This window comes from Mustela nivalis (assembly GCF_964662115.1).
Source record: "Mustela nivalis genome assembly, chromosome: 16".
Classification (NCBI taxonomy): Eukaryota; Metazoa; Chordata; class Mammalia; order Carnivora; family Mustelidae; genus Mustela; species Mustela nivalis.
This window is the reverse complement of record NC_139035.1, coordinates 47,101,321-47,122,722: the sequence shown is the minus strand read 5'-3', so window position 1 is coordinate 47,122,722 and position 21,402 is coordinate 47,101,321. Positions and strand designations below refer to the sequence as shown.

Here is a 21,402-nt window from a genome sequence, read left to right as displayed (position 1 = left end):
CTGTCTTTTGTTAGATTGTGCCATCGAGACAAAAATAGACATGAGCCAGACTTCTGGAGGGAACAGCAGCCTCTTCAGTGTGGCTAGACTTCATGATTGCAGAATGCACCAGGTATAAACAAACTTGCATTCAAACTCAGTAAACTGTAAACACATAGAAGCACAATCCAGAATCCAAGAAAGCTTACCTCCAGCAAATCCTGATTCACCGCAGAGACTGTGAGCCTAAAGGGCTTGGTGGGTACCATTTCCCATGTCGGATGTCTGGAGGGAATTAACTGGGGTTGCTACTTTCAATGCCACTTCAAGAAATGTCAGAAAACAAACTCTACATTCTGAATAAAACAAAGCAGAAAGATGAATTTATTGTAAGGCCTTCAATCAACAAGCTTGGCAAACTCAAGGCTACCAAGCCACTCCCAGACTGAGGGACTTCTATGAGATACATATGGAAGTAACTTGTTTTGTTCGTTTGTTTGTTTGTTTTTGTAAGAGACATAAATTCCTCCAAGATCAGGTTAAATTTCCTTTATGCACCTGCATTGACCATCTCCATTTGGTCCTTTTCATAAGTGACTCCATCTTGGTTTGGAGGTCTAACATAAAAAGTCTGCCTTAGCAAAATCAAATGCAAATCCCATAATTTACATAAACTGCAAGTAATTACAAATATCTCCTAGGAAAATGCATGTTATTTGCATTCTTTATTAGTAAAGGGAAAATAATCAGAACATCTTGTAATTTGGTATTTGAAAATATCTTGAAAAACTATTTTTCACCAAAATGCAAATGTGGCACAACTGTAAGCCTTTCTATTGAAGACATATTTTGGGCCTCAATTATTCTTTCATATTACGATCTAATTACTTGATACTTGTTCCCCATATATAAGGATGTCCAAGATGGCAGAGTATTTTGCATGAAAAATTGATGCGTCAAAAAACAGAAAACAATAGGCATTTTTGTGTATTAAAAATGTCATTCTCATTTTTTCAAGAATAGGTATATGCCCCCTCACCTCCAATAAAATGTCAGAATTCATCAAATAGTGGCTTTTCCTGAATAAGCATTTATAAAAGAAAATCTCTTCCAGTTCTGCCCTTCATTTCTCTTGTGCCAAATTCCAAGTTCTGGCATCATTTTTAATTCCTTATATTGTGAGTACCAGAATTCCCACATCATAACAAAAAATTTTCTGTATCTGAAACAATTCACTGAATGTTCCCCATAATTTTATGACTTACTAAAAACAGGTCTCACCTATAAGGTGGTAATGTCCTCTTCAGTTCTCTTAGATGTAAAATGTTAATTCTTACTGAACCTCTGGTTTTGTTGTTGTTGTTTTCTTGTTTATTTATTTGTTTATCAGAGAGAGAGAAACAGAGTGAGTGCACAAGCAGGGGGAGCAGCAGGTAAAGGGAGAAGCAGGCTCCCTGGAGCCAGATACGGAACTGGATCCCAGGACTCTGGGATCTTGACCTGAGCCGAAGCAGATGCTTCATTGACTGAACCACCCAGGCATCCCTGAACCTCTGATTCTTCTGGAAACTCATCAGTTCTACCTCCAGACAATAACTATCTCACTATTTAAAAAATTACTCTTCTTTTTGGTTCTCTGTTTTCCTCTTATATTCTCTATCCCTCCACATTGCTAAATTCTGAAAACTGACAAAACAACCTTCCATTCATTGATTTTTGTCTGTTAATTCAATCTCTCCTCTCTCACTCTGTGATATGGTTCTTCCTTCATCCTGGGCAAATTCAACATCCATGGCTGACCAATCATATAATAGCCTCTAATCTGTGACCTACAGTCAGAGATCCTGGGATTAGATTGAAAGATAATGTTCTCCCTCTTTATTGGTTAACATTCCCATGGTTGACCTCATCCTGGAATCTATCGTTGGCAAGTACTGTTTAACTTCTGGCACCTCTATGTCGGATGCCTCACTGTCTGAGGAGAATCTCCTGTCCTTATTGCTTCCATATTCAACCACCCCATGATGAGTTAGCAAGTTAATCCATGTTTTCCTGTCCATTAGGCCCCTTTGATCTCATTCAGTTAAGAATTAATGGTTTACCTGAATGTATCCTTTGATGATCTACTAAATTTCCTTTGCCCTTTATCCTTTTTATTATACCTACAAGGCAAAAGCCTCAATTCTGGATCAATATACCTGGTTTTTCCTATCCTGTTTTGAACTTTTTCTACTCTTAACCAATCTGGCATTCTTATTCTTTCTCCAGTCTCAGATGATGGTCTCCTTACCTAGTTAAAATTAAAGAAAATAAAGTCGGGGAGAAGGCATTAGAAAAGAACCCCTTTAACTTTCTCCCACCAGGTTATGACAAGCTACAAATGAATCACATTGATCTTTTCTTCTCTCTGAGGTGAATTCCAGTGGGTAAAATGACAACATTTCCTGAATTTCTTCATCATCTTTGGCTAATGCCCTTTACTCCCCCCACCCCCCGGCTTCTCTACCCAGCCATTATTTGCTGGAGTTCTTCAGTAATCTCTTCTGTGTATATTCCCTTCACAATGTATACATCATCTGTACATGACTACGTCGACTCTTGTGACCCCAGGTGTCTCAGTTTTGATCCCTATCTCATTCTCAGACTTACATGTCTGGCTTGCCACTGGGTATCTCAACTTGAATGGCTATGAGGCATTTCATGGTTGACAGACTCAAAGACAATATTAAATTAAATTAAATATTAAATTAGCAAATTTGCTTATTTCTTGGTCTTCCTGACCACTAAACATGCTTATGGGGAAAAAAAAAAAAAAAGACAGCACCCTTTTCAAAATCAAATCTCTTTCTAAATCGAAGTAGTCAGGTTCCAAATTTGGTCAGTTCTACTCCTCATAGATCCCTTTTGCATCTCTCATTCTATCTCCAATGTCACTACTGCAATCCATGTAAGAACCATCCCACCCCTGGATTACTGAAGGTAAGTTACTTTCTGGTCTCTCAATTATTCACCAATGCCAACTATTTCCCATTGAAACAGGATATCATTTTGAAATTCAAAGTGCATTACTCAATTCACTTAAATGTGTTTGCTTCGTGTTTTCCTTAAGGTAGTGTTCAGAATCTTTGCTATGACCCGTGATACCCTGTATAGTTTTGTACATTTGTTTATGCCTGGTATCAACAAGAGCTGCAATCCTTCAAGCTTGTGTTGCTCCAGCCATGTGAAACTACATTTATTTTTTGAAGATTATGTTCTGTCCTGCTTAAAGCCTTCACAATGCTAGCACTGCTCTCTTTCCCCTCACCTCCAATTTGCCACTTAATTTCTATGTGTCTTTTCTGGCTCCTCTAGAATGCTGCTATTCTATAATGGGCTCGTTCTATCACTTGGCGCTCCACAGCTCTCTGTATTTCCATTTATTTTGTTGATCATGCTTATGTTACTGGTTTTTCTTCCAGGTGATGAATATCTTGTTGGAATGGAATGCATTTGTCTTATTCATTTCATTACCTGACATTTCTTAAAATAAGTTGTTGTGGAAATGGTGCATTGCTTGGAATAATTCTAATGGTGATTTTTCTTTGTTTACTTGTGTTTTTCTTTTTCATGGTAAATTTGTGTGTATTTGTTTGTGTGTGGATGTGTGTGTAGTCTAATGTATGTATGTATTATTTTCCTTTTCCCCATATATTGGAGTCATAGCAAATGGTGGTCTAATTTAGTTCCCTGGCTATGGCCAAATATATCCTCTTGCTTCTAATCAGTTCCCCATTATTTACATTCATGGAGATAACTTTTAAAACACCCATCTGAATAATTTATTATTTAAAGTAAAATTCTTGGTAAGAAATTTATACTTACCTTTCTAGATTTGTGTTGACTTGAACATACCAGGTACTAAATGGATTTTTGAGTAATTCAATAATTGGAATTATGTATTTTGACTGGTTTGCTAAATTGTATTTCCCCAGGCCCTTTAAACCTACCTTATAATGCTAGTTATATATATACTGATATAAGAAAATGAAATGTTAAAGTAAATTATATGTGGCATGATGTATACTTAATTGTATGCAATAGCAAAGTTTGCAATTTTTAATTCATCTGCAGATCATTCTGATGATATGTGTGTAGCCAGAACAGTATATCTAACCTCATGTCAGGTAAAACAGCAATATTAAATAAGTTCCTCTGAAGCAAATGAACCACTTATTTCCCACCTGTTTGGTTAATTCTTCTTTATTTTATTTTTTAAATATTTTATTTATTTTTGAGAGAGAGATGGAGAGAGAGCATGAGTAGGTGGGGAGGGACAGAGGGAGAAATAGACTCTTCCCTGAGCAGAACCCCTGACATGGGGCCTGATCCCCGCACCTTGGGATCATGACCTGAGCCAAAGGCCGCTGCTTAACTGACTGAGCCATCTAGGTGCCCTCGTTAATTCACCTTTAAATAGAAGTGGCTAAAAATATGTTTTCCCCCAATATATTACAGATTCTTTTAAGGATAGTCTTTAGAACCATTTAACATATTATCTATTTTCTTATAAAAGGAATAAAAATGTGGATTCTTAAAGTATTGTTAATTCCTTAAACTTTAAAGTGTTATTTTAAATAGATTAAATGGCAAATCCAGGGTATGATTTTTAGGACAAATATATATAACTATATATAAAATTATATATAAACTTTACAAAACATTAAAATAATTTTTTTCTTTCCAAAAAGATTTGGAAATAGGGGAGGGAGAAAGATGAAGGGGAGGGGGAAGGGAAGGGGAGAGGAAGGGGGGGAGGAGCGGGGGTTGTTGCCTGTCACATAACAGGTGCTGAAAAAATGTTTAGCAAATTATCTGTCCCTGCCATTAATCCTTAAATAGGCTTAATGCTCAATAAACATTGGTTAAAATAATAAATGAGGGTAAGAACACTGGTAAAGCTTCACTTAATAAACTTACAGTGCCTCTGGAAATACACAAGTTAAAAGTAAGTATGTATAGATTTAATTTTTCTGTTAAAGTGTCTTGGTTTTAAGTATACTAATTAGCCTATAAATATATATACTACAAAATTTAAGTCAGTTAAAACTATTTTTAAATTTAAAAACCTTGTATACATTTAAATAATTTATTCATATAACTTGTTAATTACATTGCTTTCAACAGTTTTTTGTGCAGTTCTTAAAATTTTGATATTTAAATTAATATTCAAACATTTATAGCTATCCAGCAATTCATTATTACTCTAAATTATTTAGTGCAATATCTAGAATATTATGTGTTTATATACCCTAATTTCAAAAATGTAATATATCATTATTTTTACAATCCTAAACAGTAGTTTCTTGAAGGTTGTAATTTAATTGTGTGTTCTTAATATATGAATTGTTAAAATGAAGCTTAGAAGTAAAAAAAAAAAAAAATCCTGAAATGATCTAAAAATTATTAAATCGAATCACTGAATTTTAGAACTAAAACAGAATGTAGACGTAAGATGTTGTATCCATAGAAGTAAAGCTGAAATGGTTAGAATGACTCAGGAAAATGAAACAGAATGTAGACGTAAGATGTTGTATCCATAGAAGTAAAGCTGAAATGGTTAGAATGACTCAGGAAAATGACACAGTCTAGTTGAAATACTAAACTATATTTACCAACACAGAGAAAGAAAACTTGCAGGGTCAATTATACAGTTTAGATTAAGAAACGAACATCTACTAATGTAAGTAAAGGTTAATAGGAAGCATTATACTTTAGTAACAAGAAGAATGATATGTGCTACTTTGTTCAGGAGCAGCTTGTCAAGAAGGAGGAAGATGACAAAAACAAAAGTTATACTCAGTCTTGGATATCTTTTCACAATAACTCACAGGTAAGTAATATGCTTGTGGAATATTCTCAGCTATGGAGCCTTTAATACAAGGGGAATTTTTGATTGTCTTTATTGCTCAACTCATCTCTTTGGGTAAAAACATTGAACATACGCACACACAAACACTCAAAAGTAAATTTATTTTCCAGCCTATATAAGAAATCAAATCTCATTGTTCAGTGTATCAGAATATGTCTATAAATGAAGTTTGTAATAAAATTAATATACATTGAACATATTTATAATCTAGTGTACTAGTCAACTATTGATAATATTTTACTTTTCATTTGTAATACAAATACTGTGTTAATAAGTATGGCTCACCTTTCAATTCTCAGATTAATCCATATTTCCTCAGTGGAGGCATTTCACTCAGCAAATATGACTGATCAGTTTCAATAAAAATTTAATATGCCTTCATCACTGTTTTTGCACTAACTTGTAGTTGCTTTTGGGGAAGGGTGAATGGGGGTACTTATGTTTTTAATGGGTTGTAAACTACTGTAGCATCCAGCATTTAGTAGAAAGTGTATAATATACTAAGCTTTAAAATTATATGGACTGATTGAAAGAATAGATAGGAAGTGGAATAACAGAGTAACATTTACAGATGATAGGTATAAATGCCAAATGCTACAGAGAGTATTACAGGAAAGTTGTTAAATCAGTGAAAGATTATATGTGGGAAAGTTACAGAGAATAGGCTAATTTATCTACAGAAGACTATGGACTTTATTTGAATTACTCTTTTAATTTATCTTGTAAGATTATTTAATGCACCTTCTATCCCTTTATCCTCACCTACTTCCTGACTCCTTCTCTTCCCAATTCATGAGAAAGTATTAACACTAAATATTTAAGAATCGCCTGAAACTTTGTACATTTCATTGGCACAGACGGATGCTCACAGAGTGTTACAATACAGTGATTTGACTTGAAAGTTCTCGTCTGCCCTTAAATCAGGATACAATCTCTAGAGATCTTGGGGACAAAGAGTTTAAATGGGCTTTTAGAAAGCTGCAGGGGTTGCGGGTGGAGGGGGGCATCATGCTTGCAGGAACACACACAGACTCAGAGTCACTTCTTTTGACCTTAGAAAAATCTTTGGTGGTTGCATAATGAAGTCTATTGTAACATGAACAACAGTTAAAAGGGCACTTATGATCCCAAATGACTTCTTTTGTGAAGGGGATTCCATTGTCTATTCTATATTAATTACCCTTTGATTTGCTTCCTACATGGATGTGCTTTTTATTCTGTAGAATTTCTATGCTTGATATGGAACATTTAAAAAATATCTGGGCTTCAGATATATTTGAATTAAAGTAAAACTGTTTAAAAAGGAGAAATTCATTATGTGATGAATGTTAATGAATAAAGACTATGGCTATTTTCTATTTAACCAGATATTTGATTGGTGTAGTTAAATGTAAGTCTTTGTTTCCCAGACTGCCCCCTATTGGATTTATACTAAATAAGATCTCATTTTATGTACCTAGTAATGGAACTGCCTCCAATCTATTAATATTACTTTGTTCTTAGGGAGTATCTTTGGGTTCCCTGGAAAATAGAACTTGAAACATGCTTTATTTATTGTACAAGATAATCTCAGGTCAGAAGAAAGGGGGGAAGGAAGTAAAGCAGAAAGAAAATGATTGGTTTCCGAGCTGTTAATTAGCAAGGCAGGCTGGTTCTGAAGTTGTAATTGATAACCATCATCTAGTTTTTATACCACTTATCATAGTACCCTTGTCTTTAATCAGTAATTTGGCTGGTGTGGGCTGTTTGATGGTGGTGTTGTAAGGACCTATTTTATATTTTTACTTTAGCCAGAGGCTTCCATTGAGGTTAAACAATAACTTTGTTGTTTAACCCTTAAACTGTCCCTGCTCCCTTTCCCCCAGGGGACTTAAAACAAGTCCCAGAAACCAGTTCCAGGTGTGGAGGCCAAGAAAAACAAGCCTGTACCCATCTCGAGTCTAGCCCTGACAAAGTACAGCCATCTTGGCAAAGCAAAAGCTGGCACCTTGCACTGTAAGAGTGGGTTAGCATAAGAATGGCCATTCTGAAGGCCGGGAAGCCATTTTACTGAGCGCCCCTAACTGGCTGACACTGTGTACATGACTTAAGAGGAACTAGCTAAAACCTGAAAAAACAACTTAATCATACCACCAGGTTGGTTAGGCGGTGGTGCCACAGGGACCAGATGTTAATGAAAAACAAATAGTTAACTTGCAGAGATCACAATCCTGCAAGACAGGAGTCTCCCTTGGTTTGCAAATGTCCTAGTGATTTACCCACCATAAAACTGAAGGAGGCTGAGGCAGAAGGAAATGTAAATAAAGTTAAATTTCTTCTAAACCTAAATCTCACTTAACCTCCAGGGTGACGCTGGGGTGGCAAAAAAACCAAAGTTAAACTGTCAAAGTGGGGTACAAGATATGTATTTAGCTATGAAAAAGTGCCTTGAAAATGCTATATAAACTCTTGGCTTTGAGTGTTCCGGATCCTTGTAGAAACCCGCTGCGCTGGGCAGATACTTGGACCCCAGCTAGCTGCAAATAAACCTTGCTGTGTGACTTGCATTATTGAGAGTGTTCTCTGTCTAATTGAGGGGTGGTCGACTCCGTACCTTAACAGTGTAACCCGGAACTTCAACCCTGAATGGTCCTGCTTTTGTTGGATTATGTGTAATGTAATTGGTCATTGGCGGTTATTACTGAGCATGACATACTAAGTCAGGTCCCAAGCTATCTACTGGGTTCCAGCCCTATCACCCTTGCCCTGTTTTGTGATTAAAACCCTAGACCCAGGGGCGCCTGGGTGGCTCAGTGGGTTAAGCCACTGCCTTCGGCTCAGGTCATGATCTCAGGGTCCTGGGATCGAGTCCCGCATCGGGCTCTCTGCTCAGCAGGGAGCCTGCTTCCTCCTCTCTCTCTCTGCCTCTCTACTTGTAATCTCTCTCTGTCAAATAAATAAATAAAATCTTAAAAAACAAACAAAAAAAACCACAAAATAAACCCCTAGACCCATATTGTAATTCAGGATGAATACCCCAGCCAATGATGTAACTTTTTTTTTAACCTATGGATAATTGAAGTTTGATTAAAGTTAAATCAATCATAGCTTAGTAGTTGCAACTTACAGGCAGTGTCCTTTTCCTGTGTCTCTTTTCAGAAATGTTCACTTCTAATCCAGTACAACCTAATCTTGTAGGATAAAATTGCAAATAGAGATGTGAGTCAATGGATGATGGGGTCCTCTCCATTGATACTCTTTCCAGGATACATATTCTACATTCTAGATACTCCAGCCCTGTATAGTGATATTCAAAGGTGATATCTTGGCTGAGTTTTCAATAAGGCTTTCCATCATTCTATCAGGGTTGCTGCTTCTGGATAAGATGAAAGAATACCATCTCATGAACCAACGTTCATGCTTTGTTTTCATTACTCTAATTAAAATGTTTGTGTCAGTGTAATTCTGGGGAGTCTGTACTCTCCCATTTACTTTATACTTGCCTCATATAAAGTTTTTAATGTGAAACTGATGCTCAAAACATGCTTGTCATATGGTGTCCTTAGTCTTCTAGTCCTTATCATTCCCACAAAAAAATCATCTTTCAAAGCTTTCAGAAGCTTCTCACAAATCTACCAAAAAAAAAAAAAAATTGCACTGTTCTATTTTTTTCAACAGTTTGCTATGTACCAGTGATTTTGAGAGTCTTAGGAATGAATTTTCAAATTCAACAAATATTTTTTTTCCTACCCTGGAAATAAATTAAGTGTTCAGTTTTTGTTCTTTTTAAAAAAAGATTTTATTTATTTATTTGACAGAGAGATCACAAGTAGGCAGAGAGGCAGGCAGAGAGAGAGAGGTGGGGGGAAGCCGGCTCCCCACTGAACAGAGAGACTGACGTGGGGCTTGATCCCAGGACCCTGAGATCATGACCTGAGCAAAAGGCAGAGGCTTAACCCACTGAGTTACCCAGGTGCCCCTGGTTTTGTTTTTCTTATTCCAAAAATGATTCATATGTTTTCTATTTCTTATACTCACCCTCACCTACATATTACATCACATCTTCTTGAATCAGCTAGGAATTTGAGTTTCACACTCTGGCTAAAAGTACTACCCATCTCAATGTTTTCATTTTAATCAGAATCAAATCCTTAACTTAGAAGTGACAAAGCAATGATAATGGGACTTTTCTCTTTCCTAATACATTTAAATAAAATGTCTCTTTGTTTAGGTTTCTCTTAATTCCTACAGGTAAACTCCAGTCTTTATATAATTCAAAACCTTACACAGACTCAATCTGAATTAAATTAACTAAAATGTTTTGTATCAGGAATAATTAATAAATTTCTGAAACTATGAAGGGATAAGAATGTAGTATGTGTCCTAAAAGACATTTTCTTATTTATTATGAAAAGTAGCTATGAAGTTAGTTTTATAAATATTAAAAATGCTGACTGTATATTAATATCTAGAAGACTAATATGTTTGTGTTCTAAGAACTTACATTTTAAATAAGACAATACTAGAAATCATTCAATTTTTATTTAATGAACTTTTTTTATGTAATTGAACCTTTCTTCTAAGATTTATGAAGCTTGAGTATTTAATCAAAAGAAATACTTGAGAAACTTTTTGGGAAAATATTTTCATAAGAAATCAAATTATGAATCTGTTGTTAATATAAGACTTAATGAATAATTTCATTAATTATAAAAAACTGCTTTGAAGCAACCAGTGTTGCTTCTAGAGAAGTCATAGACCATTTAAGAATTATATACACTTATATTAAAATGATAAAAAATTATTTTTCTATATTATTTTAGTATATGCATACACTATAATGAAACTGGAATAAATGCAGAAGAAATATTTTATTTTTATTTTCTGCAAAAAATTTCCCAATATTCATGCCTAACTAGAAGTAATTATACATGGCTATGATGAAAAAGGAAATGTTACATATCAAAGACTCTGATGAAAAATTTAAAATAACTATGTAAATATATAATCCAAATACTTACAAGTTACAGAAAAATGAGAGTGATGTAAAGCACCGAAGTGCTCTTTCTGAACCTCTGCTTTTATTGAAGCATTGTTTTCATTACGAAAAAGAAGTCAGTTTACCCCTTTGTTGTGATTGCCCAACTGGGGCTAAGGTGATTGTATTCAAGCCTTTTGTTGTATCTGCAGGATTAACAGGGAGTTAGGCAAAATTAAGTTGACAAGAACATCCTAACTATATGCAGCAAATTAATGGTATTGATTTCAGTTGTGTCTGAATTCTGTCTCGGGATTAGCAATATAGAGCTAGGGCCCCCGTTAACCGTTAAATATAAATTCGTGGCTCCCTATATTTCTTGTAATTCCTACTGTGCAGTCATGACTCCACTGGTTCCTTATGCTTAGTTATTTCTATTGAACATAAGAAGAAGATATCTCAAGGACATACTGGACTTATTTAATGGAGGTTAAATGTAATATTCAGGGTCAGAGAAACATAGCTCTGCCTTCTCTGCATATACCTAAACTGCATGATTCAGGGCATATCTCAGGAAGCCTGGGACAAATGAACTTTCTTTGTATGACTTCAAGGTTATTCTGTTAAACTGACCTGAGTCAATTTAGTATTAATAGGGGTAGCCTGTGTTTAGAGTTATAGTTTTCCATAATCTCCTCTGGATACTAACAAATGAAAGTTGAAGACCAAATCCATCTACCATGCTGATATTTGTTTATCACACATTAACCTTTTTAGCACGCTGGTATTAAATTTTATATACATTCTGTTCCAGAGGCGTGATTAAAACAACAATAACAGTAACAACAAAACAAATAACAAAACAACTTATTCTTTCTTTAATGTGCTTATATCAAAACTTAATAGTCTATTCTAAGAAAAGGAAAAATATTCTATAGGCAGAATATTCTTATACTTAGGATCAGTATCAAGCCACTAATACTTAGATCCACTGTTAGACACAGAAACAAACAAGTCATCATCAAGCCTTGGGTTTCATCCCTAAAGTTGCATGCACGTGGCTTGCAAGTTGCTTAAGGTCTGCTCATTCAGGAATAAGGAAAATATCTAAATATTTTAAATTATTTTAAATAATTCACCTCTACTACTAATCTCAACAAAGAGATCTCATTTTTATAGCCCATATCAGTATTTAGCGGACTATTAATTTCATAACTGAACATTCGCTTATTATGCTGAGCATATTAGCAAATCTTTTAATTTCCATCAAAAAAAAACACAACTAAAGCACATGAAGCAGCCATATCCAAAATATGAACTGGCTGCTTAACCTTGGCAGACACTCCAGGAATCAGATTGACCTGGTACACATTTGAATGCACTACATTCACAACAGAGACATGGTTTTTGTAATTGAATATTTGACCATTTGTGATTCACTCAGAACAAAGCACAAATGGAAACCTGTTGTTCTTCTTTTTACTTGAACTGCATGAGGGAAAAACAGTTATGGGATGTGAAAATTCAGTATTAGTAAGTGTATTTCAACCACGTAATTGAACGCAATAGGAAGATGTATATATTCTAGTTATGCTAAATTTGGAAAACAGCTTCTTCCATTTTGTATTTCAGAATAAGATAATTATGAAACTGATCATTTAAAATGAAGAGTCTCTGATGTAAGCAGAACTGGAGCTGAAATTTTATATTTAAGGCTTTTCAGGTAAAGAGAAGTCTTGTAAGGGAGACACAGATAGCTCCTTCTTGGAAAGTGTATTTTTCTCTGTATTTCTATCAGAGGTCAAGGCAGAACTCACAGTAAAAGGTGAAGGGAAATTGACATTTTGACCCTGTAAGCATGAAATACTGGGTTTCTTTTTATCTCGGTGGTCTAGTTTATGAGTTTAATGAAGCAATCACTACTTTAGGTTCCAAACACTTTTAAAGAAATACATAGGTGTGTGTGACTATAATAGCCAATTTTGTGTATTATTTCAGAAGTAAAGAATGCCATCTTTATGAGTCATCACAGGAGCAGAAGAGAAGAAAGTCCTTTACAAGGCAATGATATCGATTCATTTTTATAAAATAAAAATGCATATTACATATGTATATATATATATATGCCTATGTATATACACACAGAGACACAACTATGTGCATATACATATGGACATATGTATTTTATATATCATGAACACATATATCATATATACCATTCTTTCTGAAAATTGAAGATGTGTTTTAGAAATATTGCAAGGAGACACCAGAGTCCTGATGACATTACCTGACCTTGCCAATGACTGTGTATTTTATATTTTACTTCAAGCAAGATATGCAGGATTCAATTTCCATTCAGTAAGACTGTAGGAGAGGAAGGCGCGGGTCTTAAGGTCACTCGGGTTCTAGTATTCTTTGATTCTCCTTATCTTCAATTTAAAACTGAATTTTTCTTTTAAAACATTGTGCTGTCTGTAGATTATCATCAATGACTAAAACTCTGAGAAAAATAAAGTTTGGAAAGCTGAAATTCCTTGATAGTTTCGAAAGCGTTTGCTTCTTGAAGAGTTGTGTTTCCAGAAATATACAGCAGGAGACTATTGTCCTCTAGGCTCTGCCTTAAAGCAAGATAAAACTTTGCCACTCAAAGAAGGTAGGAAAATGAAATATGGAGGTATGTGATTTTTCTTATCAAATACTGTTCATATCCTCATTGACAAATGTAATTTTTATGTGATAATACTTTAAAGTAGCTGGACATTTTTTATGACAACAGATTGAGCCTGCATCTTACTTGTATTTGCAATTTATGAGGTTATTTTTACTAAAAATTATCATTAATATCTTGGCTCATTAAGGAGTAAAAAAATTACAATTCACTAAGAAAGAGAAATACTCCCAATTTGGCCTATAATTGCAATTTTTCTTGACATTTGTTACTTTTTGCTTAACATTTTAAAGGGGTTCATAGGAGTTGTCTGTTTTTTTTTTTAATTTAAAGTCGATTAACCAACACATAGTACATACTTAGTTTCCGATGTCGTGCTCAATAATTTATCAGTTGTGTATAGCACCGAGTACTCAACACATCCCATGCCCTCCTTAATGCCCATCACCTAGTTCCCCATCCGTTCACCCTCCTCCCCTCCAGCGACTCTCCGTTTGTTTCCTATAGTTAAGAGTCTCTCATGGGGGCACCTGGGTAGCACAGTGGGTTAAGCCTTTGCCTTTGGCTCAGGTCATGATCTCAGGGTCCTGGGATCAAGCCCCACATCAGGGCCTCGGGGAGCTTGCTTACCGCCCCCCCACCCTCGGTCTGCCTCTCTGCCTCCTTGTGATCTCTATCATATAAATAAACAAAATCTTAAAAAAAAAAAAAAAAAAAGTCTCTCATAGTTTTTCTCCTGCTCTGATGACTTCCCCTTCAGTTTTTCCCTCTCTTCCCCCTATGATTCTCTGTGCTGTTTTTTATATTCCGCATATGAGGGAAGCCATATGATAATTGTCTTTCTCTGATTGACTTATTTCGCTCAGCTTAATGCCCTCCAGTCCCGTCCACCTTCATGTAAATGTTAAGTATTCATCCTTTTTGATGGAGGGCCTTAGTTTTTATGGAGAGGTGAATTTAGTGAAACAGGCACTTTAACATCTACCAGTATCATTTCTTCCTTAAAGAAATTATGTTACTAACATAATTTCTGGCTTTCCTTTACCTTTGTGCATGTATGTTATGAAGGAGCCTGCAAAGCCTACAGGATTTATAACCCAGCATTCTAGATTATAACACTGTATGTTAAAGATGGAGTTGTTTAGCACACCGAAATTATCCTTTGATTCAGATACTATATTTCTGCTTGAAGATACAATCTAAGCAGGGTATAATAATAATAGTTTTCTAAGAAATGAAATGAAGGTGGAACTCAAATGGACATTTAAGTATCAAGCAACTGTGGTTAAGAATGCATTCATACATTTGTATACTTCATATTAAATTATGAGTTATTTAATCATTCATCCTTTATAAAATATATTTAGATAATTTTTCATATTCAAAATGATAGAATGCTTTCCGTTTTATGCTCAAGTCTGTGTATGTAAATTTTGAAAACCTACCTCTGTCAATTTGCTTTGACTTAATTCTAACATAAACTTTCCATGATTATCACAACTCAGTATTACTTTTTGCAGCTCTTTTAAAAGACTCTTTCTGTCCTTTTTATCCCAATAATTTTATTAGCTCAGAAACCATCTTACAATAGATCTTTTGGAGATAAATATATAGTTTGTGATTTGAAGGAAAACTTTATCTACATGAAGAGATGTCATTGGCAATTATAACTTTGTTGTTAATTTTTTAAAAATATTTAATTTATTTATTTGAGAGAGAGAGAGAGAAAAAGAGGGCAAGAGACAGAGCATGAACAGGGGGAGTGGCAGAGGCAAAGGGAGAAGCAGACTCCCTGCTGAGGAAGGAGCCAGATGCAGGGCTCCATCCCAGGACTGGCTGGATGTTTAACTGATTAAGCCACACAGTTACCCCTGTTGTTAAAAATGTTTAATGATTTCATTTTGTAAAGGTAACCATTAACGTGGTGATATAAATTTACATTTTATTATTAGTAGCATAGTGCGAGTTATAAAATAGTATAAATATTATTTTTGAATTTTAAAAAAATATCTGATACACACTGGCACACAATTCCAGAAAGTTATTGTAATTTTTCTCCCTATATTTTCCTAATTCTCTTATTTTTGCTCTGTAATTTTTACTTCTAACTTTGTATGATACACATATTTAAAAATGAATAATTATTCAATGTATTATATCAAATGTTAAAATTAAAAATGCCCTATTTAACACTAGAAAAGAAGTCACTATGATTCTATACAGTGAGTTGCTTCAGATTTTCAAATCTGAAATCATTTCCAATATCTGAGGGAAAGTTCAATTCCTAGTTCCAGCATAGTCAGAGATATTGTTATCTTTTTTACTTAAAAGTAAAAAACTTTTTTACTTTACTTTTTTACTATCTTTTTTACTTTACTTTTTTACTTAGTTAATCTTTTTACTTACTATTTGGCTACCTATCCATAGTAATATTAACTATAAAAATTCCAAAGTTATACTGTTTTATATTAATATCATACCCTGATATTATATAATCATGCATCTAGCATAGTATCATTACCTATTTTAATCATGACTTAAAATTTTATTGTTATAATACAGGCATACCTCAGAGACATTGCAGATTTGGTACCAGACTACAATAAAAAAAAAAGTGAATATTGCAAGAAAATAAGCAAATGAATTTTTGGTATTTTAGTGCATATAAAAGTTATGTTTATACTATACTGTAGTCTATGAAGTGTGCAATAGAATTATAGCTAAAAACAAGTCAGGCCTTAATTAATTATTGCTAAAGTGATAGTCATCTTACTCCTTATAAATATGAATACTTGATATTTTGTCATAAATCCACTGAAAGTTTAATACTGTCCTGAAAATATTACATCTCACTCTGTTTATGATTGTTAATAATGTATATAACACATGATTTTCTGACTATATCAAAGGACAGTTTATGATTAATTCAATTAGTTTTTATTGTTGTTGGCAATGTGATGGTGGAAAAAGGAATAAAAAGACCCATGCTAAAAGTTGTGTAAATATATAGATTAGAAAACTGAACTCTTTATTAGAGCAATGACTTTTTTTACTATATATCATTTTTTTTTTAAATATTTTGTTTATTTATTTGACAGAGAGAAATCACAAGTAGACGGAGAGGCAGGCAGAGAGAGAGAGAGGGAAGCAGGCTCCCTGCTGAGCAGAGAGCCCGATGCGGGACTCGATCCCAGGACCCTGAGATCATGACCTGAGCCGAAGGCAGCGGCTTAACCCACTGAGCCACCCAGGCGCCCCCTACTATATATCATTTTTGGTATAGAACTGTGTCGTATATTGTGCCAAAATGAAGCAAACATACTGAATTATACCAATTTCCAAAGTATCTGCTTTGTCTAGTGTAGTTTATGCAAATAGTGAGACTTGAAGTAAATAAAACAGAATTTTCTTAAACATGTTTCTTAAATAATTCAGGTCAAAAATTCTCATTTATAATTCTGATTGCACTTGGAATTTAGAATCTTGCCTGTTGTTATTTTTTAAATAAATCTATACTTATTATATGCACAACTTTCATTCATTGTCAGCCATGATAGATAATGTTTGGTATCTTAAAAATTCTCCTCAATAAAGATAACTCATGATATTTTTGAAAAATACCATTTGGTGGAGTTGCCTGGGTAGCTCAGTCATTTAAGCCTCTGACCCTTAATTTCAGCTCAGATCATTATCTTGGGGTGGCATGACCTCAGGGTTGTGGGATTGAGCCTCACATTGGTCTCCACCCCGGAGGTGGAGCCTGCTTGGTATTCTCTCTCCCTTTCCATCTGCCCTTCCTTCCCATTCTCTCTCTCTCATAAAAAGAAAGAAAGAAAGAAAGAAAGAAAGAAAGAAAGAAAGAAAGAAAGAAAGAAAGAAAGAGAAATTTAAAAAAAAAGAAAAAAGAAAAATATTGTTTGGTGAACTGTGGCCCAAATCTCTAGAATTGGAGAAATAAAACTATTTATAACCATATTGTTACACAAAAAGAAAGAGTATCCATATGTGACTTAAAATGTATCTGAACATACTAAAAGCATTTGCATTTTCTGGAAAAATTTTTGGTCTCTATGGATAATGACAAAAACCAGAAGAAGGTAGAGATAATTTAGATTCCTCAAGTATGTGTCCTTCTAATTCTTAGTGTTTATTTTTGTATGTCACATATTAATCAGAAGAAGATATTGAGTTAACCTTATACCAGAGGAAAATTGACATGCACCAGTTTCTTACATCTATAAATCATGGGAGTGGAATCCACAATAAAATTAAGCTTTCTGATCATATTATGTTCTAGTTCATTATCTTCTCATATAACCCTATTCTTACAAATGGACTGTAATTTTGTCAAGTGTTAGGATCTTCCAAATTATTTTTGATGATTTGGAGCAACAAGCAAAACGAGATAAAGGCAAAGACTAGAAGTAACCATTGAAACTATAAAAAAGTACAATGCAGAGATAAGATTATATGCAGAAGGTCAGAAACAGAGTTTAAGAATTGAACCTTAAATCATAAAATTCCTGATGGATTTGGGCTGAAATGAGCTTGACTTTATATTCTATAGCTATCTTATTATCCTGCAGCTACAGAGAGAGGAAGTTTTGATTAAAAAGTTATGCATACTGGGACGCCTGGGTGGCTCAGTTGGTTAAGCAGCTGCCTTCGGCTCAGGTCATGATCCCAGCGTCCTGGGATCGAGTCCCACATCGGGCTCCTTGCTCAGCGGGGAGCCTGCTTCTCCCTCTGCCTCTGCCTCTGCCTGCCATTCTGTCTGCCTGTGCTCGCTCTCTCCCCCTCTCTCTCTGATAAATAAATAAAATCTTTAAAAAAAAAAAAGTTATGCATACCAACTGTTGAGTATTTGGAAATTACAAGAATTCATATAAAAATAAAAGCATACACAAGCAATGCAGAAGGCTAAATATATTTTTCACGCTCCCGGGATTAAATTATTTTTAAGGCATTTTCCCTGAATGTAACATTCACTAAAGATTTTACCATATATAAATTGTATTGTAATAGTGCTGTATGAGAACTACACTTGTGTTGAGCATAGCATAACATAGACTTGTTGAATCACTATATTGTACACCTGAAACTAATGTAACATTTTGTGTCATCTATAATTCAATTAAAAATTTACATACACTTATTTTGCATCATGTGGTTGTAAGAACGTCTGCTACATGCTAATACCTGTATGAAGTTAGTGGAATTATCCTCCATACTTTACTAAACCATATCACTAGTGCAAATATTTAAGTTGTTTCCAACTGAATCATATGCAATTATGATCACTTGAGATGTGAAAGTAGTTTTCAATTCCAGATTCCAATTGCTTATATTATCAAAGAGCCCTTCCACCCAAAAAGAGATTATAATAATTTACACTTTCACACTCTGAATATAATCCATGACTGAATAATTCATTGCAATTTTCATATCTAAGAAAAACTCCCATATGTAAACTAGAAAATTTCAATAAGAAAATCCATAGCAGTATTGTTTATAAGAGCAAAAATGAGAAACATTCAATTACTCTTCAACCAGTGGGTATATAATAAATTCACACAGTGTCATATTATAAAACAGAAAAATGAAAAAACTATAGCTATGTACAGAAAGCCACATAAAATTCTGAGTGATAAAAAGTATGCCCTAGAAGACTATTGTATCATTCAGGGCAGTAACAAGAAACAGAAAGCACTCTCATATGAGAATCATTGTAGGCAGATACACATGGGAAGCTGGGGAAGAGGATCATTTAATGGGAGACATGATCATTTGGGAGGTAGCAGGCACCAGGTAGCTAGTGCTCTTGGGGACAAAGACTCTGCTACCTGTATACAGCTTGTGTCTTGAAATTTAGTGGTAAGTTTAAACTTTTTTGTGATTAAGTAAATTGGTAGTTTAAACAATAACTAGGCTCACAGTTTTTATTTTGATTTAAAGATATATTTTATGGGCAAAGGGGTGACTCAGTCGTGAAGCGTCTGCCTTTGGCTCAGGTCATGATCCCTGGGTCCTGGGATCAAGCCCCTCATCAGGCTCCCTGCTCAGCGGGAAATCTGCTTCTCCCTCTCCAGGCCCCCCTGCTTGTGTTCCCCTGCTCCTGTCCCCTCTCGCTGGGTCTCTCTCTCTCAAATATATATATATATTCAAGTATATGTGTATATGTATGTGTATATATATGTATATGTATGTATATGTGTATGCATGTATGTGTGCATATATGTATGTATGTTTGTATATGTATATATACATATATATTATATATATATTTTTTAGAAGATACATTACAAAAATTGCAAAGACTGCTTTGGAAAGAAGTCAATGAAGAATTATTTTATAGATGTGGAATATTAAAAGCTGACATAAAGACCTGAGCTGTTCATATGACATACAACAAGAAGTGAAATTTAAATTAGGTTTTCTTTTCATTATGACATCAGTATTCAGTATGCATACCATCATCAGCAAAATTTAAGAAACAATCTTTTAACCAAGTTCTGATATTGAAAAATTATTCTTAATACGTTATTTTGATAAATATGCTCGGATTTGGAGGCAATCAGATTCACTTTTTTCATGGTATAAGCATACCTTAGTCATTCTTATGTAACAAGTAACTCATAGTTTTGTGAACTTAAAAATAAGGAATTCACATGGAGGCAATGAAATCAAACTTGTGATTTTATGTTTCAGTGTAACTATGCTACATGCAGAGTTTACAGTCTCATAAGAAAATGGGATTTTTATGATAAATATTTGTTTAATTAGGATAGTTCAAGAAATATTCTTTTCTCCTTCATTCTATACATTTTAATCTTTCTTTGAAAAAAGTATCTTTGAGGATATATAAATTGAATCAGTCATTATTTACCAGTTTAATTAATTTCCTCAGTATAGTTGTTAATATTTACTCATCCCCCATCCATAGCCTATGTTTCTTAAATATATCCATAACCAATGATTCATTAATACACGTGGTGTTGGGGCACCTGGGTGGCTCAGTGGGCTAAAGCCTCTGCCTTCGACTAGGGTCATGATCCCAGGTCGTGGGATCAAGCCCCACATCGGGCTCTCTGCTCAGCAGGGAACCTGCTTCCTCCTCTCTCTCTGCCTGCCTGCCTATTTGTGATATCTGTCTGTCAAATAAATAAATAAAATCTTTAAAAAAAAAATACACGTGGTGTTACTCCTTAGAACTCAGGACTACCAGCCCAGATTTATCTGTGCACAGAGTATAGTTTCTGGAATAATGACACAGATAAAAATGTTCAATTAGCTAATGAACTTTCAGAATATTTTGTCACAGGGAATCTGATTCTTTGGATTCAATTAGATTTCACTTTACTCTGACCAGTTGAATGAACAAAGAATATCTGTTGTACTTTTTCACAAATAAGGGTACTCTAGAATGGTTATTTTGTTGGTCTAAATAAATATGTTTAAATTATCATCCTGCTGACAATTAAGTCTTTTCCCAGGTCATAACCCCCAAAGATAAAAGACCTACAAATAGTCTCTACTTCAAAACTGACAGTGAAGAAATGACTTTTAATATATTTATATAATCACCATAAATTATGTACATATGTACATGTTTATTTACATGTAGTCTTCAGTCTGTTCATTTACTCCCTCCTAAGTCTTCTTAAATACATATTCATAATTCATGCTTCTTTATTTATATTTACTCATTTTCAGCATTTTCATAAGATATACAATGTTGTATATATGTATGTTAAGCATATACGATGTGTCATGAAATGTGCTAACTTAATATATTAAAGATACTGTATAAAATGCTGTTACTGAATAAAATGTAAAGTTCCTGAATAAAATGCTGTTTTTGTATGTAATATAGCAGGCAGATAAATA

At 34.3% G+C, this 21,402-nt stretch overlaps 1 long non-coding RNA gene across 1 annotated transcript in view; it reads right to left on the bottom strand.

The window, feature by feature from the left end:
- Positions 1 to 204: 204 nt before the first annotated feature.
- The window catches only part of LOC309849513, a 43,530-nt gene continuing 22,332 nt past the window's right edge, over positions 205 to 21,402 (bottom strand). Inside the window, exon 3 of the long non-coding RNA XR_014303743.1 lies at positions 205 to 335. This is a non-coding gene — a long non-coding RNA (uncharacterized lncRNA). The remainder of the gene's footprint in view (positions 336 to 21,402) is intronic.